The sequence below is a fragment of the Lepidochelys kempii genome, chromosome 5 (genome assembly GCF_965140285.1).
Source record: "Lepidochelys kempii isolate rLepKem1 chromosome 5, rLepKem1.hap1, whole genome shotgun sequence".
Lineage (NCBI taxonomy): Eukaryota > Metazoa > Chordata > Testudines > Cheloniidae > Lepidochelys > Lepidochelys kempii.
In genome coordinates, this window is record NC_136384.1 from 94,561,134 (window position 1) to 94,585,657 (window position 24,524).

Below are 24,524 nucleotides of genomic sequence, written 5' to 3' on the forward strand. Positions count from 1 at the left end.
TGGTGTCCCCTGAATAGATATGTGGGCACAGTTGGCAACGGGCTTTGTTGCAAGGATAGGTTCCTGGGTTAGTGGTTTTGTTGTGTGGTGTGTGGTTGCTGGTGAATATTTGCTTCACGTTGGGGGGATGTCTGTAAGCAAGGACTGGCCTGCCTCCCAAGATCTGTGAGAGTGATGGGTCATCCTTCAGGATAGGTTGTAGATCCTTGATGATGCATTGGAGAGGTTTTAGTTGGGGGCTGAAGGTGATGGCTAGTGGCGTTCTGTTATTTTCTTTGTTGGGCCTGTCCTGCAGTAGGTGACTTCTGGGTACTCTTCTAGCTCTGTCACTCTGTTTCTTCACTTCAGCAGGTGGGTACTGTAGTTGTAAGAATGCTTGATAGAGATCTTGTAGGTGTTTGTCTCTGTCTGAGGGGTTGGAGCAAATGCGGTTGTATCGTAGAGCTTGGCTGTAGACAATGGGTCGTGTGGTGTGATCTGGGTGAAAGCTGGAGGCATGTAGGTAGGAATAGCAGTCAGTAGGTTTCCAGTATAGGGTGGTGTTTATGTGACCATCGCTTATTAGCACCATAGTATCCAGGAAGTGGATCTCTTGTGTGGACTGGTCCAGGCTGACGTTGGGATGGAAATTGGGTCCAGGCTGACGGTGGGATGGAAATTGTTGAAATCATGGTGGAATTCCTCAAGGGCTTCTTTTCCATGGGTCCAGATGATGAAGATGTCATCAATGTAGCGCAAGTAGAGTAGGGGCATTAGGGGACGAGAGCTGAGGAAGCACTGTTCTAAGTCAGTCATAAAAATGTTGGCATACTGTGGGGCCATGTGGGTACCCATAGCAGTGCCGCTGATTTGAAGGTTTACATTGTCCCCAAATGTGAAATAGTTATGGGTGAGGACAAAGTCACAAAGTTCAGCCACCAGGTTTGCCATGACATTATCGGGGATACTGTTCCTGATGGCTTGTAGTCCATCTTTGTGTGGAATGTTGGTTTAGAGGGCTTCTACATCCATAGTGGCCAAGATGGTGTTTTCAGGACGGTCACCGATGGATTGTAGTTTGCTCAGGAAGTCAGTGGTGTCTCGAAGATAGCTGGGAGTGCTGGGAGTGTAGGGCCTGAGGAGGGAGTCTACATAGCCAGACAATCCTGCTGTCAGGGTGCCAATGCCTGAGATGATGGGGCGTCCAGGATTTCCAGGTTTATGGATCTTGGGTAGCAGACAGAATACTCCAGGTCGGGGTTCCAGGGGTGTGTCTGTGCGGATTTGTTCTTGTGCTTTTTCAGGGAGTTTCTTGAGCAAATGCTGTAGTTCTTTTGGTAACCCTCAGTGGGACCAGAGGGTAGTGGCTTGTAGAAAGTGGTGCTGGAGAGTTGCCTAGCAGCCTCTTATTCATATTCCGACCTATTCATGATGACGACAGCACCTCCTTTGTCAACCTTTTTGATTATGATATCAGAGTTGTTTCTGAGGCTGTGGATGGCATTGTGTTCTGCACGGCTGAGGTTATGGGGCAAGTGATGCTGCTTTTCCACAATTTCAGCCCATGCATGTTGGCGGAAGCACTCTATGTAGACGTCCAGTCTGTTGTTTCGACCTTCAGGAGGAGTCCACCCAGAATCCTTCTTTTTGTAGTCTTGGTAGGAAGGTCTCTGTGGATTAGTATGTTGTTCAGAGGTGTGTTGGAAATATTCCTTGAGTCGGAGACGTCGAAAATAGGATTCTAGGTCACCACAGAACTGTATCATGTTCATGGGGGTGGAGGGGCAGAAGGAGAGGCCCCAAGATAGGACAGATTCTTCTGCTGGGCTAAGAGTATAGTTGGATAGATGAACAATATTGCTGAGTGGGTTAAGGGAACCACTGTTGTGGCCCCTTGTGGCATGTAGTAGTTTAGTGTCCTTTTTCTTTTTGTAGAGAAGCAAAGTGTGTGTTGTAAATGGCTTGTCTAGTTTTTGTAAAGTCCAGCCACGAGGAAGTTTGTGTGGAAGGCTGGTTTTTTATGAGAGCTCATTCTTAGTCTTTCCCTGTTTGCTGTAGAGGATGTTGATCAGGTGGTTCCGCAGTTTCTTTGAGAGCGTGTGGCTCCAGCTGTCAGCATAGTCTGGGTGGTATGTAGATTGTAATGGATTTTTTACCTTCAGTCCTTTTGGTATGATGTCCATCTGTTTGCATCTGGAGAGGAAGATGATGTCTATCTGTATCTGTACGAGTTTTTTCATGAAGTTGATAGATTTCCACTCCATACGGCTAAATTCAGTACCTTGCATAATGACAGGTTTCAGGGTAGCAGCCGTGTTAGTTTGTATTCACAAAAAGAAAAGGAGTACTTGTGACACCTTAGAGACTAACAAATTTATTTGAGCATAAGCTTTTGTGAGCTACAGCTCACTTCATCGGATGCATTCAGTGGAAAATACAGTGGGGAGATTTATATACACAGAGAACATGAGTGTTCCTCAGATGTTCTTGTCAACCGCTGGAAATGGCCCACCTTGATTATCACTACAAAAGGTTTTCTTCCCCCGCCCCCCTGCTTGTATTAGCTCACCTTAAGTGATCACTCTCCTTACAGTGTGTATGGTAACACCCATTGTTTCATGTTCTCTGTGTATATAAATCTCCACACTGTATTTTCCACTGAATGCATCCGATGAAGTGAGCTGTAGCTCACGAAAGCTTATGCTCAAATAAATGTGTTAGTCTCTAAGGTGCCACAAGTCCTCCTTTTCTTTTTGTGAATACAGACTAACACGGCTGCTACTCTGAAACCAGAGAAAACATAGAAACCCAAATGATCCTAGACAAAGCATTCACTAAGGATCTGATTCCGCAAGGTGCTTAAGCATATGTCTAACTTGAGGCACCTGAGCCATATAAATCAAATCGGACTCCTCACAGGCTTAAATTAGAAACATACTTAAGTACCTTGCTGAATTGGGGCCAAAGGACAAGGGGCTTCCAGAGGCATTCTGCATCACTTAAGTGCTGCATTAAAGCCCCATTCAGCAAGGCCCTTAAGCAAATGCTTCTCTTTAAGCACATGTTGAGGTTCCATTGACTTCAGGGGTACCTATCCACATATTTAAATGCTTTCCCGAATTGGGGCCTAATGGCTAACCATTCCACAGCACTTAGAGCTTCACTCTTTTCACCATATTGCAGGATATGTCAACACTTTGATCTGGAGATGTAAATCCCAGCTTGAGCACACATACCTGCACTAGCTGTAAGTCAGCTAGCACTGGAAAAGTAGTGTTGCCACAGTGGTGCAAGCGGTGGGAAGGGCTAGTCGCCCCAAGTACATACCCATTTGAGATGTAGGTACGCACTTAGGGTGCTAGAACCTCCCAATACTGGTGCCACCATTCTATTCTAAAAATACATTCTATTTGTAGTGAAGTGCAGACATATCCAAAAAAGAGAAAAGAAGAAGAAAAATGTCTTTCTATAGTGGCTCTAAGAGGAATTTGTGTGAAATTTATATTCGAGTGCTGACATGAGGCTTAAAAAAATCCTCAACATTTTTTTGTCTGGTTCACACATCATCAGACAGGTATGTGGAGGGCGAATTTACAGGAAGGACTAAAGATTGGGTGCCATTTACTCAGGTGTTGAGTAGTTCCAGTGACTTTAGCAAAGGCTATGCCAGTTTACACCAGCTGAGGGGCCTCAGATATCTTATCTGAAGCTGGACAAAGATCCCTTGTTAAAATCTGTGATGGTTTCATGCAACTCAACGCATACTTTAAAAATATGATCCAACATATACTTTGCATAATTTCTCCTCCACTGTTGAACACACATGCACTTAAATTAATTATTTTCCATGGATTATTTGTGGAATGATTGAAGATAACTGGTGGGCCAGCCATGAAAGGGCTCACAATAGCCTCGATTCTCAAATCAAGCACAACAATGCATAGGAAGAGCCATGCAGATTTCAAAATGTATCACATGTATCAAAAGACAGATTTTAAACTCTCCTGTTCTAAACCCACAAAAGAACAGATGTAGAATTTTACAGCAAATTTCAAGCTGACTCTTTCCTGAACTCATTCCATTGTGCCTCTGGTATTGAATAGGGCTCAGACAACAGTGTGTGATACAGACCATACAGTGATTAATAGTTACTGGCAAATCCATCGGGGGCAAGTTAAGGACAAAGGAACAATCTTAACTCCAAATTTCCTTGCCTTTGTGTGTTTGCCAGAACCTTAGGACTAGATATTCAAAGCTCTGTGTGCCTGTCACTTGCCTAATACCACTTTCTAGGCACACAGATTGCTTAAATATTTTTTTGGCAGTCTGAAAATCAAAGGACAAATTTCAAATGAGGGTGAAGAGAGGGTGGGGGAAATCCTATGACTCTGGATGCAATTAGAATTTATTTTTCTAATGGTGTGTGTGTGTGTGTGTGTGTGTGTGCGCGCACATGCACAATTAATTGTCTGGCAAATTGAGATGACTGAAACCCACAACTAAGTATATTGCAACCGCTGTGTTGTTCCTGTGGAAGATTTACCCCATTGGGAATGGCAGGAAGTACTGATGGCCTCACTGAGGGGGACCAATGGATGTGTGGCAGCTTTAATTTGCCACTGCAATGCTGTTGGTGTAGGCAGCCAGGGGCTGTTGCTAATCTCTTGGCACCATGGCATTACCCACTCTCCCAGCAGTCCTGCCCACAACTGGGGCTGTGCTGTCTAACTGCACATGGATTGGAGATTGTAGATGTTGTGCATCACTGTGACTTCCATACAGAAATATGTTTGTGAATTCTGAATCATGACTCCGTCTGACTATTTTCACATACTTTTTGTTTATCTTGTGTGGACATTCATGCCAAAATAGGGAATGGGCAGTTTAATGAATTTTATTTAAAATTAAAATTTACTTAAAATTCAGTTTACTTAAGTTAGATATAGTCAAGTTGGCAAGGCCTGATTAAATTCACCCTAGGGTACCTAAGGAACTAGCTGAGGCAATCTTCAACTGTTAGCAACTACCTTCAAGAGCTCATGGAGGATGGGTGAGGTCCCAGAGGACTGGAAAATGGCAAACATAGTACCTAGCTTAAACAAGGGGAACAAAGAGGACCTGGAGAATTATAGACCATTCAGCCTAACTTCTATACCTGGAAGGATTCTGGTACAAATTATTAAACAAACAATTTGTAAGCACCTAGAGGATAATAAGGAATAACCAAATGCCAAACCAACCTAATTTTCTTCTTTGACAGGTTTCTGGCCTAATGGATAGGGGGGAACAGTAGATATGATATAGCTTGATTTTAGTAATGCTATTGACACAGTCCCATATGACAGTCTCATAAGCAAACTAGCGAAATGTGGTCTAGATGAAATTACTATAAGGTGTGTGCACAACTGGTTGAAAGATTGTACCCAAAGAATAGTTATCTATGGTTAGCTGTCAGACTGGGAGGGCTTATGTAGTGGGATACACAAGGGTTAGTCCTGGGTCTGGTACTATTCAATATATTCATTAATTGTTTGGATAATGGAGTGGAGAGTATGCTTACAAAATTTGCGTATGACACCCAAGTGGGGAGGGATTGCAAGCACTTTGGAAGACAGGATTAGATTTCAAAACAACCTTGGCAAATTGGGGAAATGGTCTGTAATCCACAAGATGACATTCAGCAGAGACAAATGCAAAGTACTACACATAGGAAGGAAAAATCAAATGGACAATAACAAAATGGGTAATAACTGGCTAGTTGGTGGTACTGCTAAATAGGTTCCAGGGGTTATAGTGGATCACAAATTGAATATCAGTCAACAATATGATGCAGTTAAGAAAAAGGCTAATATCATTGTGGGGTGTACTAACAGGCATGTGGGATATAAGATACAGAAAGTAATTGTCCTAGTTTACTTGGCACTGGTGAGGCCTCAGATGGACTGGTGTGTCCAATACTGGTGCCACGCTTTAGGAATGATGTGGACAAATTGGAGAGCAACCAGAGGAGAGCAACAAAAATGATAAATGGTTTAGAAAACCTGACCTATAAGGAAAGGTTAAAAAAACTGGGTATGTTTAGTCCTGAGAAAAAAAGAATGAGGGGGAAACCTGATAAGTCTTCAAATATATTAAAGGTTGTTTTAAAGAGGATGGTGAGCAATTGTCCACTGAAGGTAAGACAAGAAGTAATGGTCTTAATCTGCAGCAAGGGAGATTTAGGTTAGATATTAGGAAAACCTTTCTAATTGTAGGGGATTTCTGATTTATTATAATTAACATGATGAATAGGAATGGCTTTTTTCCTGACCTTTTTGGTATTGCAGCTTGTATTATAACTATACATTATACAATACATATGTAATAAAAGGTTTCAGAGTAACAGCCGTGTTAGTCTGTATTCGCAAAAAGAAAAGGAATACTTGTGGCACCTTAGAGACTAACCAATTTATTTGAGCATGAGCTTTCGTGAGCTACAGCTCACTTCATCGGATGCATACCGTGGAAACTGCAGAAGACTTTATATACACACAGAGACCATGAAACAATACCTCCTCCCACCCCACTGTCCTGCTACAGGAGAGTGGGGTGGGAGGAGGTATTGTTTCATGGTCTCTGTGTGTATATAATGTCTTCTGCAGTTTCCACGGACAGTGGGGTGGGAGGAGGTATTGTTTCATGGTCTCTGAGTGTATATAATGTCTTCTGCAGTTTCCACGGTATGCATCCGATGAAGTGAGCTGTAGCTCACAAAAGCTCATGCTCAAATAAATTGGTTAGTCTCTAAGGTGCCACAAGTACTCCTTTTCTTTTTATGTAATAAAATGATGTGATACACTTTCATAAGGTGTATGATAACATCTAAGAATGAATGTAAACATCTCAGTGTGTGTGTGTGTGTGTGTGTATTAACAGGTTATTTTGGCTCTGATCCTGCAATTGGATCTGCATGGGTGGACTCCAGCACCCACAGAGTCCCGCTAAACTCAATGAGGCTCCTCCCAGGTGATCAAGGACTGGGGCCTTGAACAATAAATATGTTACATGATCTAGTGTGTTGTGACAGGTGGCCCACAATCAACAAAATTTGGATAGGCATCCCAAAGTTTATTGAATCTTCCCATTGCACTTCAGGATGATGACACACATGCTACATGTAGAGCAGAGAATGGAGAAAGAGGAGCGTTGCAAGATGGGCTTAGCCTCTTGAAAGGAGAACCCTCACTGGCCTCAACATTGCTGTTTCTTACCAGGAGAAACCCACAGCTGAGTACAAAATACCACACATTGACACCAATGTTTTCCAAAGGACATTGTCATCTGGTATCATAGAATCATAGAATATCAGGGTTGGAAAGGACCTCAGGAGGTCATCTAGTCCAAACCCCTGCTCAAAGCAGGACCAATCCCCAACTAAATCATCCCAGCCAGGGCTTTGGATTGTATCTTTCATTATTTTTCCTCCTGGCATGTTTGCCAGTGCAAATGTCATACAGAGTTTATATGACAAAAGCAAGTGACTTCGCTGAAACTAAGTGAGGTCTTTTCAAGGCTCCTCCTCAGTTCTGACAACCCTTACTAGCTGTGGGGGCCAGCTAGTGTAGGTACCTGGTAGCAAGATACTCACCTACTAACGTGTACTTCAAGATCCTCTGCTGACAAGCGTAACTCCACTTAAGTCAATGGAGTAAAGCACCCAAACTTTTCTAAACTAACACAATCCATTTCCATTCGTCAATGCCAATTCTCTTATGGGTGCCTTATTCAAACATTGTATAATCTCACATGCAGAAAAGTTGCTGTAGTTTTATAATACCTGTGTAATACCTTAGTAATTATTCATGATCTGAGTAATAAAGAATTCATTAAACATAGTGTCTGCTCTTCCTTTGCACATAGACCTCCCAGCAGTTTAGGTTATGCATAATCATTCTAAGTACTTAAGGGATAGTATTAAGCTTATCTACTGTTCTTTTATAGCCAAAATTGTTCTTTTGTTTTCCTTCATTTCATTGCTAAGATAACTAGGAAACAATATATTACCCTAATTACATGTTGTTTATTAAGCAGGAAGCAAATAAGTCATTCAAAGACAAATCCCTGTAGTCATTCATAACTGCTTTAGATGACAAAGATACAGTAAACCAAGCAATCTTTCTTTATATTTATTACACACTCTTTGTGCTAATGAACAATAACAGGCTTTGCTGAAATAATGGCTTGAGTTTTGAGTTGTAGGAAATGCTATACAGGCAATATTTATCAAGGGCATATTAAAGCCACAGACAGCCTTCATTTCTTTTGCCTGCACTTGAGGAAATTGGGTAGGTGGTGAAAACCAATGACTTGGAGGGTTTTAATATACAATGTAAAATAATTTGTGGATTTATAAAGCAATGTGCATAGAATACGTGTGACAGCTTTACTCCTGAGAAATGGACAGAGATGAAGAAGCTGTTAATTAATTTTTATAATCCGTATCTTTGGAAAAACCCATGCTCCGGAGATGGGAGTTCCCTTCTTTGTGTTGTTAAGAGAACATTACAACTAAATAGCAGGTGGATGAAAACATTTCCCTTTCACTTCATCCATCATCTCTCATCGCTTGGAACCAATGAATGGTGAACAGTGCACAAAGTGAATTTGAATATGAAACCACAGAAACCAAAAGAATGTAGAGATGTTTAGAAGGAAAGAATGCCCCTTGGAGATGCCCTCATATCCTTCAATTGCTTTTCATCTAGATTTTCAAGCAGATATTCATCCTGTTCCTTTTTAAAACTTCCTGTTCTGGTTGTGAAAGGCTATCACAGATCGGAGGATTCGGTCCATATCCTCCGATGCTTCAAAGAAAGATGACGTCACCTACCCTAACTCTTTGTATATCTTCTTAAGTATATAATGCAGTTATGTCAACTGGAATATTTCTTACTGACCTTCTTGTAGAAGGCCAGGAACACATCAGAAGAACTGATTCTTCCATCCCTATTCTAACTCCTCTTTAAGCACCTCACAAAGATCAAATGAAGTTAATTAATTATATATATATATATATTTTTAAAAAGAGAGCCTAACTCTATAAACCCTATTAGAAGTATAAATCCTTCTAAAGTCCCCCTTCCTTTCTTTTACATCTCTAGCACCATAACAGCTTGTTTCCCTTTGTCACAAGATGTGCTCTGTCTTTTGAGCCATAAATTGAGCAAACCAAATTAACTTACAGTACTAATTGCTTAGTTGTGTCTAAATTCATCTAGAAATGCATGCTCATTTCTGTAACTGCCCTCATGTTTGTTCTCAATGAAAATGTCAAATTTGGATCTTTTTATATAAACCTCATCACCTATTGGACAGTCCGTATGAGAAAAATCACTGCATTTATATGAAATTTCCATGAGATACCTAACTAGGGGCCAGCAGATAGGTTGCATGTCTACTGCATCTGTAATTATTTTTCACTCAAGAGGTAGGAGATCACAGGCTTGGATTGGCAGTGGAGAAGAAGAAAATGTTATGGCTGGTATTTGACATGTGAAGTCATGAGCCTAGATCAGGGGGAAAGGGGAAGACAAGGCAAAATGAATGGAGAAAGGAAAGGTGAGTTAAATATAACTAGTCTGAATCTCATAAGATGCAATTTAATTCTGAAAATACAGGTAAAGTTCTTTTAGCCCTTTCCTTTGTGATTATGGGAAATTCTCATCTTGATGAAAGCCATGCTTCCAAAATTGCTGAAGTAAAGTGAAGATATTCCTTATACAGATCATTTTAATATGCCACTGGTCAACTCCAAAACCCCTCTGTCTTCAATATTCAAGACAGTATTTTTATTTCTGTAGTCAATCATTATGGATGAGCTACATTTTGACATGGTCTAAAAAAATCCCCATGTGTAATAATCAGCTTATCATATATATTTCGACATAGCAATGATTGTCCTCTTAGCACTGTAGCACTATTGGAAAAAATAGTTCTCAGTTCTGATAATTCTGATGTGAAAACAATGAACGCAAAATATTTTGGTTAAGCCTAACTGACAAGCTACGAAGTTCCTAACTCTTTTCCTTTACATCCTGAGATCATTTTCTTATTAGCCTACTCTGATGGTTGGTAAACTGCTGCCTTCCAGAAGAGGTTAAATTGATCTTTGTTACTTGTGGAATTTTGAATAGCCTATAATTAGACACTCAGGAACTGTGGTGATGAGAACCATATAAATCTGTCATCAGTTTGCTTTCTTTTTCCTCTACCATTAATTATTACAAGAAATGGTGTATCCAGTTGGATTGATGCATGTGTGAAAAGAGGATGAACCAGGCTAATGAACTTTAGATGGCCAGTCATCTGTACTAAATCCTATATTATATACTAAATAATCATTAGTTGATCATTTGAATGGCATCCTAGAAAAAGCTCTCTTTGAGTCTATATCATTTATGCCGAGCTTCCTACTAGTTATGATGGAGGTCAGGCAGCTGCCATCTAAACTTCCCCTAGATAATAAGTAACATCCTCAGGTAAAGCCTTAGAAACAGGAATAAGGCTGTCGGTTACAAACAGGACTTTGCCAGTGTTGGTGCAAGAAATTCTTATCCAAAGAATTGCTGTTCATCCTTCTATGTGAATCAGTCTCTTTCCCTCCTGCATTTTTGTTCAGTTATGAACTGCATGGACATGTAACCGAGGGCCACATTTCTGCAAAAATGGTCCACACATTTTCAGAGGAATAAGTCCAGAGATATTTCCATAATTATGTAATTTAGGACAAAACTACAAAAGTTTCAGCTGTCTAGGCTCTGTCCCACATTCATCCCAGGAAGAGAGAGAGAGAGCATTTGCAGCAACTATTGGAGGTTTGGGTCATTTACATTCATGATTTTATGCAAGGTAACCTGCTGGAGTTCCCCACCTGCTCCAACAAAAGGCTGCATATACTTTCTATAAGTTAAAAAGTTCTTTCCTGGATGAGGCTTTATTTCCAGTAGTAACTCATAAAACGTGATCCAATGTGTATTATTCACATGCATTTCAAAACATAGTCCCTAAATAGAATATTGTGTTTTTTAGGGCAATACTTGAAGTTCCTTTTATAAGCTTTCCTTGTCTCACTTCTTAAATGCAGCACAAGAAACCATCAGGACCAGTTGGACTTCAATATGTTACAAAATGACACAAGCGTTTCACCTTTCTCTCTTTCCTTGAAAGACCACACTTCCCATTTTATGATTTCAGCCAAAGAAGTTTAGCAGATACAGTTGTCTCTGCTGATCATGGTGCTGAAACTTTAAAGCTATGTACCTATGGATTCTGGAGTATTCTTTATGGAGTAACCAGCATAGATTCAGAGTACACCATATTTTACAGTTGCAGAGCTGGATTTAGAAGAAAAGCAGCCAGACTTGCTAGAAAATATTCCCATTTTAATCAAAAAGTATGCCCCCCACAAACTGGGGTAGGAAAAAAAACCTGGGTTTAAAATAAAACAAACAAAAAACCATACATTTTTGGTTTTCAATTACCAAAACCAATTTTTTAATGAAAATCTGAATAATTTTGAAGAAAATTTTTGATTTTTTTGTTGTTTTTTTTTTTTAGTGTAGAAAAATAATTTCAAACCATCTCTGGTTTAAAAGAAGGGAAAGGGAATAGGAAAAAAAAGCCAAATAATTGCTATCAAAGAAATCTCTCTCTCCCACAAGAGATATTCCAAGATAGTGGCAGTTCCTCAGAAGATGAGTCAAGTTCAAAGGTGAGCCTAGTCCAAGCTGATGTAATTCACACTCCTTATCACCTCACTGAGCATGCTGTTCCAACTTAGATTCCTTCATATTCAGTTACTTATTTAGATTTACATCTAATTACCAGTGAGTAGCTTGGGTCCCTTCCACTGAAGTCTGAGTTGTATTACACTTGCTGATGGGCCATGTTAAATAACTGCACCACTTCCAGAGTGCCCCCTCATGGCCTGGGGTGACTCTGCAGCAGCTCTGCCTCAATTTCCCTTCTCAATCTGCTTTGGCAGCTGCAAGCCTTGCTGTTGTGATTTGGCCTGGTAGCTAAATCCTTCAATAAAAACCCACCCTTTCCTGATCTATCTAAGTCCAAAAATAAACTCAGAATAAAGGCTCTTCTGCCCATTCCCCAGCTGGGCCCAGTTCCTTCAATCTAAGGCCCTGTTTTCTCTGGCTCTCTACAGTCTTCTGCTCTTGACAGAGGAGTTTCTCAGTCCTCCTCCTCAGGGCTGTGCTAATTTGAGTCAACTGAAGCCTTAGATTAAGAAAAAAGCAGCAATCTGAAGGAAACTAGTCTTATTCCTCTCTGGGTTGGGAGACATCAGCAGGCAGCCATTCTTCCCTTGCTACTGTCTCCCTGCTTATGAGGGAAGAGGCAGATTGTAAACCATCCTCTTTCCCAGAACTCATCCTGGTTGGCTGCGGGAGAGGGGAGCCTTGCCCCACCCTGAAACACAAGGTACCTGTTCCCAGGCCTTTAAAGAAATAGTCACCTTGAAACAGCCAAACACTATCTTCCTGGGACCATTTCCTCTCTCCCAGCTCCTGCCTCTGACATTTCATAGGCTTTTGTTTGTTCAAAAATTCCTGGAATGGTATAGCCTGACCCCCTAGATTTCTCCCTCTGCCTTTAATGGGTGAGTAAACCCTGTTACAGGCTAGAAGCAAAAAAAGTATGCAACTAACAACCTTTGATGAGCATTTCATTCTAAAAAGGAATACAAAACAAACTGACATATTTTTATCAAATGGTGCAAATGGCATGATGATACCTATGGGATTACCCACAGTCTTTGAAAAACAATAGCACTGGATTTGTGTGAGGAAAAGAGATGCGTATATGGCAGCTAGTGACTATTTTTCTGAGGTTGCTAGAAATTCTGTATCTCACTCAACACACAAGTCAACAGGTGTAGAAAAGCTAAAAAAAAAAAGACATTTTGTTTGGTGTTTGCAGAGGAAAGTCACTGACACTTTGTCAGCCCTGAATTTGAAGTTTTTTGGATATGGTATAATTTCAAACATACTATTTCCAGCCTCTGCCTCACACACAGGAATGGAAAGGTTGAGAAAGCAATACAAATTGCTAATAGAATTCTACAACAAAAGGACCACATTAGCAGTTCTGAGCTGTAGGACATCCTCCGTAGTCACCAGAGTAGCCCCGGTCAGCTGCTTATGGCTCGACAGATCAGAACAACCCTGCTAATCAGAGAAAATCTTCAATTTAACTGTCACTGCTTGCAGGATGTGAGGCCAAGAGATAGCAAGTCTAACAGATTGCAGGCTTTCCTCTTTAACTGCTAGAATGCAGCCCAAAACTTACACAAGTTTAACTAGGAGAACCAGTCCTTATAAAATGGTATGCGGAAAATATTGGACACCATCAGCAATTGTCATTGGACATACGTGCACCTCAAGATCATATATAGTTGAGGTTGATTATGGTAATTGATATTGAAGAAACAACAGCATATATTCAACCAATTTAAACCATTTGTATTGTTGTGTTACCCTAGAAGCACTGATACTCATATCAGAGCCTTTACTGAAGAGACATAGTTCTGCTGAGAAGAGTCCTAAATCTAGTGAAGAGGAGTCTGCACTTTGAGATTTGATAACCCATATAAATATGCTGGATACAAACCTCCTCAGGGTCATAAGATAGCTAGATCTGGATTAGTGGTGAATCAGATGGCTCGTCTGTCTTTAGAATGTATTGTTAAATGGTAATTCTTGTGGAGGATTGTTTAGACAGAGAAAAAGGAAGAATGGGTGGGGAGAAAATGTGATGTGATGTTTACTGTTTCTCTACAGCTTGTGTACACATAAAAGTTATACTGCTTTAATTATACTGGTGGTATAGTTAAAGAGTTATAACCCTCTAACGTGGACACAGTTACACCACTTATACCACTATAAATGCTTATATGGGAAGGGAGAAAAGCTATACTGATATAACTGCGTCCACACTAGAGGCTGTATCAGTATAACTATCTGTAAATCACACTGCTAACTGCTATAATTACCAGTACAAAAATCTATGTGTAGACAATGCCTAAAGCCATTGAAGAGGGGGTGGGGAAAGTTCTAGTCAGATGCTCTACAGTGAAGAAGAGACAGAATTACTTTAAGAATAACACTACTTGCCTAATCCTAAATAAAGTTCCCTGTTCAGTGTTAAGGCTTGGTCTACATACAATTTTTGTTCCAGTGTAACTATGTCAGACAAGGTGTTGATTTGTTGCCAATGCAATTGTATCAGTACAACCCCTAGTGTCAATGCACTTATATATTGGTATAGCTTATTCTTCTTCCTGCACATAAGCAATAAGTTATACTAGTATAATCACATTTATACTGGTATAACTGCATCCACACTAGCGAGGTTGTACCACTTTAACTGTACGGGTATAATTTACAACTTATGTGTTTAGATAAGCCTTAAGAAAATGTGTCTTTCTGTGATTCTTTACACTGTTGCATGACAGTCAGTAAATCTGTCTTCACTGAGTGCCGGCAAGAGCAGTTAGGCTGACAATGGTAATGAAGAGCAACCCTGAACGCAAGATGGAAATATCACTTTGCAAAGCCACTGGGAAATTCAGAATTGTTCCAAGTTTTAAAACAAGCAGATCTGCTGTCACTGACTTAGGTAAGATTCCAACTAAGGGGTTTACGTGAGTCAGAAAGGCAAACAGGAAAAAATGAAGAGGGTACTGAAAGGGCTGAGAAACAAGACAGTACTTGGAATGCTTGTTTTTGAAACATCGTTGGAGAGAGTGGAAAATGGGGGCCAGTTTGGGGAAGGAGAATGGTTCAAGTCCTCAGACATTACTTTTAAGTGCTTTTAGGCCTCAGATGCTTCTATGAAACTTAGGAAAGAAAGAGCACAAATCAAGCACTAAACAACACTTCAGAATAGGTTTTTATTAGTAGTACTAACCATCTGAAAAAAGGAGAAAGAGGGAGCAATAGTGATTACAAGCCAATTCAGCTTTTCTTATTGTTTTTCTCCCACTATGAACAGCAGAGAGGAGGGCATGGATGTGATTGACTGAGCCTCTAAGCAGCTACTTCTGCTGAATGTGCAGTTTAACTTTACTTGGTGCAGGAGGAAAGGGGATAGACATTGAAACTTAGCCCTGGTCTACACTAAGGGGAGGGGGGATTGATCTAAGTTACACAACTTCAGCTATGTGAATAACTTAGCTGAAGTCAACGTACTTAGATCGACTTATCATGGTGTCTTCACCGTGGTGAGTTGACTGCTGCCGCTCTCCCATCGACTCTGCCTGTGCCTCTCATGGCGCTGGAGTACAGGAATCGACGGGAGAGCGCTTGGGGGTCGATTTATTGCGTCTAGACTAGACACGATAAATCATTCCCCGCTGGATCGATCACTGCCCGCCGATCTGGAGGGTAGTGAAGACATACTCTAGGCTTAGCTTGCTGCTGCTTTCTCCATCTAGGCTGGCTGTTAATGACTGTGACTATGGTACACTTTCTATTCTGGGAGGAGATTTTATCTCTCTCCCTGTGTCCTTGGATTTTGAGCACAGGATGAAATAAATAAATAAATTTAAAAAATAAAAGGAAAGAAAGCAGCAGAATTTCAAAGTGTTTCACCCCAGCAGAAATTTTATGTTATTCTATTGTAAATGAAAAGCAAGACTTTTGTCAGGCTAGAGCAAATGGAGAGCAGCACCTCTAAGTGTTTTTTCCCCTTTTAATTGGAGATATATTTTGCTTAATTGTAAAGATTTGTAAATATATTTAAAAGGCTGTTTTATTCTACTCTTGTGCTTAGGATCAAGTCTTCCTTTTCTCTGCATTTTTTACACACACACGCACACACACGCATATTAATATTACTAGTATTAGATAAGATAGCAAAGGGACATTGTGATTTGGCACCAATATTGTAAACAGACACTTGTATGGCACAAATATGGAAACTAATCTCATTCTTAAAGAGTCTCTGGGTAGAATTAAGAGATTTAGAACCAGCCCTATATGTTTTATGTACAGAAGATTCTCACTGAATCCAACATTTGTAAAGACTGCAAGATCTGGCCCTCGCTATGACCATTTTGGATATTAGGTAAAATGCTAAATATTGGGACTGATTCTTTAATATGCTTTAAGCAGCCTCAACTCTTCCTAACTTTAATGGGAGGTGAAAGTGCACAGTAATTTACCGGATAAGGCCAACAGTATATGATGTTGGGAAAACAACATGACTTTAGAAGAGCAATTGTTGTCAATTCAATTTTTTTCTTGGATATTAAATGTCGTCCCTATCTTTGACATATCCTATTGCTTATATCAATGATGATGATCAAAATCGTTTAGGCTAATTCTGAACTGGTTTCAAAAAGGTATAGTAATCCTATTTTGATAATTATTGGGAAGGGGATGTATGTGTGTGTGTGTCAGAGAGAAATGTTCATTAAACTAAAAGACTGACATAACATGATAATGTTGATATGGTGCTGAGTAAAACTAGTCAAAGAAGGAACTTCATGAAATTCAATTTTTTTTGACCAACTCTAGTGCTAAGTAAGCTTCCACATGTACAGTAGCCCCACTAGTGCACTTCAAATCCTGACATATTGTGACCCTGCTATTCCATTCCCATGTCTCTACAAGACAGATACTACTTTCACATATGGCAAATTATATGGTGTTTTTTGATCTAGGAAAATGCCCATAAGAGACTAGAATCCCTTTAGACTCAACAGGCTGCAGATCAGGCCCTAGGCTGAGCTCAACAAATTTACTTCTTGGGTATTCTAATCAAGGATGTGAATCCAGCTGCCCAAGACTATTGCAATAACCCACTGTGTCACGTAATCTCCAATGTTTTTCAATCTATATTTTAATCTACCTGCCATAAAGTTTCTTCTAACTTTCAAATTTTCCATTGGTCGTTGAATTAAGCATAACTAGGGACCCAGACTTGGTAAACATTAAAGGCTTTGGGGGAGCAGTCAGGACAGAAGGTGGAGGCAAGCTTGCTTGCCAGGTCAGTTTTCTCAAGTTTACACAGTTCTACAGAGATGCGATTCTTAGGTTCATGACAAATGCTTTGGAAGAATGTGTCACTTCAGGCCCTCCATACATTGTTTCTCCCTTCCTGTCATACTGAGCATTCTCTGAAGAACTCTTAAAGTGTCTGTGCTGTAGAATGCTTGATAGCATTCCCAGACAGCCTTTGCAGAGCAGCGACTGGAGGCCACCAATCTTTTTTCAAGAAGCACTTTACCAACTCTTAAAGATTTCAGTTTCAAGTTTTTGAGCTCAATCGTTAAGGTTCCTTCTGGCTTTGGGGGGAAGGGAAGGCGGAGGGGAAGAGTTAAAACAGGAAAACAAATGCTCAGTTATTTTTGCACATGAATATTTTGAACTCATTTGTACCAGCAACTTCCAATGTGGCATCATTGACAGTGACTCTTGTGAAACAAGCATTCTTATTTGCCAAATAATGCTTGAAAAATACCATTCAAGTCACAATGGAGGGCACAGAACTGACAGTAAAGAACCATCAGTTCTGACATGTGTCTCATTTAGAAGCATTTAAATTTGGAATGGTATCCAGGGGAAATATGAAAAATAATGCCTTTAGCTGATTTCAGAAAATTCAGTCAAACAGAGGTACAGATCACTTGGATCAGACCGGTTATTAAACTGTAGTCTCGTATATAAAATCAGAAAAGCAGCTTTCTTGCCTAGGGCTGAATTCAACACAAAAATATGCCCATCCCTCTGAATTGTGGTAGCTCATAAGAACATAAGAATGGCCATGCTGGATCAGACCAAAGGTCTATCCAGCCCAGTATTCTGTCTGCCAACAGTGGCCAATGCCAGGTGCCCCAGAGGGAGTGAACCTAACAGGTAATGATCAAATGATCTCTCTCCTGCCATTCATCTCCACCCTCTGACAAACAGAGGCTAGGGACACCATTCCTTACCCATCCTGGCTAATAGCCATGAATGGACTTAACCTCCATGAATTTATCCAGTTCTCTTTTAAACCCTGTTATAGTCCTAGCCTTCACAACCTTCTCAGACAAGGAGTTCCACAGGTCGACTGTGCGCTGTGTGAAGAAGAACTTCCTTTTACTTGTTTTAAACCTGCTGCCCATTAATTTATATTTATATTATGGGAACAAGTAAATAACTTTTCCTTATTCACTTTCTCCACACCACTCATGATTTTCTATACCTCTATCATATCCTCCCTTAGTCTCCTCTTTTCCAAACTGAAAAGTCCTAGCCTCTTTAATCTCTTCTCATATGGGACCCGTTCCAAACCCTAATCATTTTAGTTGCCCTTCTCTGAACCTTTTCTAATGCCAGTGTATCTTTTTTGAGATGAGGAGACTATACACAGTATTCAAGATGTGGGCATACCATGGATTTATATAAGGGCAATAAGATATTTTCCATCTTATGCTCTATCCCTATTTTAATTATTCCTAACATCCTGTTTGCTTTTTTGACTGCCGCTGCGCACTGCGTGGACATCTTCAGAGAAATATCCATGATGACTCCAATATCTCTTTCCTGATTAGTTGTAGCTAAATTAGCCCCCATCATATTGTATGTATAGTTGGGGTTATTTTTTCCAATGTGCATTACTTTACATTTAGGCACATTAAATTTCATTTGGCATTTTGTTGCCCAATGACTTAGTTTTGTGAGATCTTTTTGAAGTTCTTCAGAGTCTACTTTGGTCTTAACTATCTTGAGCAGTTTAGTATCATCTGCAAACTTTGCCACCCCACTGTTTACCTCTTTCTCCAGATCATTTATGAATAAGTTGAATAGGATTGGTCCTAGGACTGACCCTTGAGGAACGCCACTAATTTACCCCTCTCCATTCTGAACATTTACCATTTATTCCTACCCTTTGTTCCCTGTCTTTTAACCAGTTCTCAATCCATGAAAGGATCGTCCCTCTTATTCCATGACAACTTAATTTACAAAAGAGCCTTTAGTGAGGAATCTTGTCAAAGTCTTTCTGAAAATCTAAATACACAATGTCCACTGGATCCCCCTTGTCCACATGTTTGTTGACCCCTTCAAAGAACTCTAATAGATTAATAAGACATGATTTCCCTTTATAGAAACCATGTTGACTTTTGCCCAACAATTTATGTTCTTCTATGTGTCTGACAATGTTATTCTTTACTATTGTTTCAACTAATTTGCCCGGTACTGATGCTAGACTTACCAGACTGTAATTGCCAGGATCATCTCTAGAACCCTTTTTAAATATTGGCGTTACATTAGCTATCTTCCAGTCATTGGGTACAGAAGCTGATTTAAAGGACAGGTTACAAACCATAGTTAATAGTTCCGCAATTTCACATTTGAGTTCTTTCAGAACTCTTGAGTGAATGCCATCTGGTCCTGGTGACTTGTTACTGTTAAGTTTATCAATTAATTCCAAAACCTCTTCTAACGACACTTCAATCTGTGACAATTCCTCAGATTTGTCACCTACAAAGGATGGCTCAGGTTTGGGAATCTCCCTAACATCCTCAGCCATGAAGACTGAAGCAAACAATTCATTTAGTTTCTCCGCAATGACTTTATCGTCTTTAAGTGCTCCTTTTGTATCTCGACTGTCCATGGGCCCCACTGGTTGTTTAGCAGGCTTCCTGCTTCTGATGTACTTAAAAACATTATTATCTTTTGAGTTTTTGGCTATCTGTTCTTCAAACTCCTTTTTGGCTTTTCTTATTACATTTTTACACTTAATTTGGCAGTGTTTATGCTCCTTTCTATTTACCTCACTAGGATTTGACTTCCACTTTTTAAAAGATGCCTTTTTATCTCTCACTGCTTCTTTTTCACGGTTTTAAGCCATGGTGGCTCTTTTTTAGTTCTTTTACTGTGTTTTTAAATTTGGGTATACATTTAAGTTGGGCTTCCATTGTGGTGTCTTTGAAAAGTGTCCATGCAGCTTGCAGAGTTTTCACTCTAGTCACTGTACCTTTTAATTTCTGTTTAACTAACCTCCTCATTTTTGCATAGTTCCCCTTTCTGAAATTAAATGACACAGTGTTGAGCTGCTGAGGTGTTCTTCCCACCACAGTAATGTTAAATGTTATTATGATTATTTCCAAGAGGTTCTTGGACCAGATCCTGTGCTCCACTCAGGACTAAATCGAGAATTGCCTCTCCCCTTGTGGGTTCCTGTACCAGCTGCTCCAAGAAGCAGTCATTTAAAGTATTGAGAAATTTTGTCTCTGCATTTCATCCTGAGGTGACATGTACCCAGTCAATATGGGGATAATTGAAATCCCCCACTATTATTCAGTTCTTTATTTTGGTAGCCTCTATAATCTCCCTTAGCATTTCATAGTCACTATCACTGTCCTGGTCAGGTGGTTGATAATAGATCCCTACTGTTATATTTTTATTAGCACATAGAATTACTATCCATAGAGATTCTATGGAACATGTGGATTCATTTAAGATTTTTACTTCATTTGGTTCTACATTTTCTTTCACATATAGTGCCACTCGTTTCCACCCCCCACCCCTCCGCATAACATGTTCTGTGCTTCCGATATTTTGTACCCCGGAATGATTGTATCCCATTGATTGTCCTCACTCCACCAGGTTTCTGTCATGCCTATTATATCAATATCCTCCTTTAACACGAGGCACTCTAGTTCACCCATCTTATTATTTAGACTTCTAGCATTTGTGTACAAGCACTTTAAAAACGTGTCACTGTTTATTTGTCTGCCCTTTTCTGACATGTAAAAGATTCTTTTTTATGTGAATGTTTCTTGTCTGATCTGGTCCATACTTTATCCTCGTCCATCCTCTCCTCCTGACTAAAACCTAGAGAATCTCTATCAATAGACTCTCCTCTAAGAGAAGTCTCTGTCCAATCCACATGTGCCTCTGCAGCAATTGGCTTTCCCCATCTCTTAGTTTAAAAACTGCTCTGCAACCTTTTTAATGTTAAGAGCCAGCAGTCTGGATCCACTTTGGTTTAGGTGAAGCCCATCCTTCCTGTATAGGCTCCCCCTATCCTAAAAGTTTCCCCAGTTCCTAATAAATCTAAACCCCTCCTCTCTACACCATTGTCTCATCCACGCATTGAGACTCTGAAGTTCTGCCTGCCTGCCTGGCCCTGTGCATAGAACTGGAAGCATTTCTGAGAATGCCACCATAGAGGTCTTGGATTTCAGTCTCTTTCCTAGCAGCCTAAATTTGGCCTCCAGAATGTCCCTCCGACCCTTCCCTATGTCATTGGTACCTACATATACCACAAGCACCAGCTCCTCCCCAGCACTACACATAAATCTATCTAGATGCCTCGAGAGATCATATGGAAGTCATATGGAAGTCAGTTATATCCTTTGTTGAACTGACTCCTAAGAGATATAAATTCATCCCAATGATTTGTCGTGTTAGGTCTGGACATAAATATTAGACACCAGCTTTTTATTTTACATTTATATAGAAATTGAGGCAGAATTGAATAGAAAAGTTTTGTAACTTAAATGTAAAATCCATGGGCCCCATCTATTCTGGGCTGGCTTGTAAATTGCCTGTAATTTTGAGGTGTACCAAGATGTTGCTCTCGTGGGATATGTCTATTCAATTTGTGCCCTTTCAAGGAGCCCAGTTAAAAAAAAATCAGAATCGTTACAGTGACACTAACAGATCAGGTGACCTCAGCCTCTCTAACCACTGACAGGGGCATAACTTGAGACCAGTCTGGCTCACCTGTGCGTTAATATTGTTAAAATAGCTATTAGAGTTATAAGAATGTGTTTAGACATTATGAAATGCTTTTATTAATCTCACTTATAACATCTGTACCCTAGGGTTGCCAACTTTGTAATATTTAAAAACCAGACACTGCAGCAGAAATGCTGGAACCTCCCCCTGCCAGTCTGTTCCCCCCTCTCCCCCCCCCAGAGTCTAACCTCTGCCCCCAGGGGCCTACCCCTGCTCTGCCTCTTCCCCTGAAACCCTGTTCACTCCTTTTCACCCCTTTCCCCTATCACTCACTGCTCTCTCCCTCTTCCCCCAATCCATGCCCAGGTTGGGAGGAACTTGCCTGAGGAGCTGGGGCTGGGAGCTGCAGCCAGTAGGAATTGGCTCCAGCTGAGTTAGAGGCTGGCACAGGGGATGACCCGGTGCCTTTAATTTTGCCAAACCATATTAAACTACAACTAAACCATTTACAAATACTTCCATATCTGGGTTTCTGCGTTCGTATACCTAGACCAACATATTTTACAATCATATTTTTTCTTGCATTTTAAATCAGGAATGTCCCCAAATGATTCTTCAAATGATTCTTGCATATTATCCATATTTAGAATGAAATATACACTTATTAACATTTTGTAAAATATGCAATTTATTTATTTATTGCATTTATTCTACAGGGATTCACTTGGAAAACAAAGGACAAATTTAAAAGGAAAGTTAGTAGACACATGGATTCCCCAATTCCTCCAGTATGCTTATTTTATCAAGGATTACCAAAATTGTCTTGTCCTTGAGGCTGCTTTCGCTTACCCCACGGCCTCCACCAGAATCCAATAGGTACAAAGTCGGTGCATGGCCACTTCAATGCCTGCCTTCTAGGTATGCCAATCTCAGGTCAGGTGCAGCCCAGAATTGGGGCCCATAAACATATCATTTGTTCTAACTCTCTAAATTTTTTTCTTTCCACAAATCTGTTTGACCCCCCCTTATCTTAATTTTAAACTTCAGAAAGCCACATTTACAGGCAGCACAAGGAATTAATTAATATATTTATTTTTTCCTTGAGTTCCAAGGGATATTATTTTAGTAAATTAGAATTATGTTGTAGTTGAGAGAACCATTTATCTGGGACCTTCAGATCCTTTAAGGGCACATGATCTATAGATCACCTTCAAATTTAATACTAAGCAGTTTTAATTCACATTTGGTATGAAATTATAAATGTTAAAGCAACACATAGGACAAGAAAATTTGAAGTTCACTAAATCCAGAAATTGTATATAACCATCAAAGTTTAGGAATTACTTGATGACCTTTTACTGACTATCAGTAAGTACTTTGTGAATAAGTAGGGCATCTTACTTTGGCTTTTTATGAGACTGGAGACTCTAATAAACAGTTTAATTTTATTTCATTCTATGCACCAGTTGCCCACATATTAGCTGACTTGATCCTTAGTTTTGGTTTTCATTAAGTTTTTACACCTCACAGCCAGGGCCGGATTAACTCTCCTGTGGGCCTGGGGCTATTAGATTTTGTGGGGCCCCTGTATACAAGGCTTTTTCCTGGGAGGGAGTTTGGTACAGGAGGGGGCTGGGGCAGGGAATTGGGGTGCAGGATGGGGTGGTGGGTCTGGGAGGGGGTTTGGATGCAGAAGCAGGATTCTGATCTGGGGCAGGGGGTTGGGGTGGAGGATGGATGCGGCTCAGCAGGGCTCAGGCAGGCTGCCTTCCTGCCTGCCATAGCCCCATGCTGCTCCCGGAAGCAGAAGGCTCCTAGCACATCTCTGCGGTCCCTGTGGGGAGGGGGACAGCGTGTTTCCGTGCACTGCCCCCATAGGCCAGAAACTGGCCAATGGGAGCTGTGAGAATAGTGCTGGGGGTGGGGGCAGTGCACAGAGCTGCCTCCCCTGCTGCCAGGAGCTGCAGAGAGATGCTAGCAGCCAGCCGCTTCTGGAAGCTCATGGGGCCACAGCAGGCAGCCTGCCTGAGCGCCTCGTTGTGCTGTGGGACCTTCAGAGGCCTGGAGTTGGAGATTTTTTTATTTTTGCGGGGCCCCCCCTTGAGCCATGGCCCTGTGCTGCAGCCCCTAAAGCCCCTGCCTTAATCCAGCCCTGCTCACAACATAGGCAAATGCAGTGGAAAATATCTACTACATTTTAGCCATTTCTCAGTCTTGGCAAGAAAAAAGATAGAAGCTGACTAGCTCTGAAATGGAAGATTCACTCCATCATCTATTTGCAGTTTTAACATGTGCCACAGCTTTTTAACGTCTGCAAAGTCCCTTCACCATCAGCCATACTGCAAACTATAGCTATATGTGCTGTAGCAATCACCTGAGCAGACTGTCCCCAGGTCTTCTGAAAGCAAGAAGCCATGAGCGGGGGGGGGGAGGGGTTGAAAAGATCAAAGGGGATCAAGAAAAAAGTACTAAAGTTGCAGAAAAGGAAATTATTGGGTTAACCACATTACTTTTTCTGATAAGCCAGTAGGTTAAACAGTAGCCATCTGTCTAGCTTAAAAATTGAACTGAAAGCCAGGTTGCAGTAACTGTTATTGGCTTTGAAAAGAAAAAAGAGGTGCAGATTCTTGTGGAGCAGAGCATCAGCAAAATGTCAGAACTGCTTTAAAACGATGGTATGTGTCACACTCTATATGGCACATTAGAATTCATAAGAAGGCACTGATCAGTATTAAGCAATAAGATTTCATTTTGAGGTCTCATGTAAAATTAATTTTCATAATTCTCTTAGTTCCTGTCTATACATACATATTTTTTCTC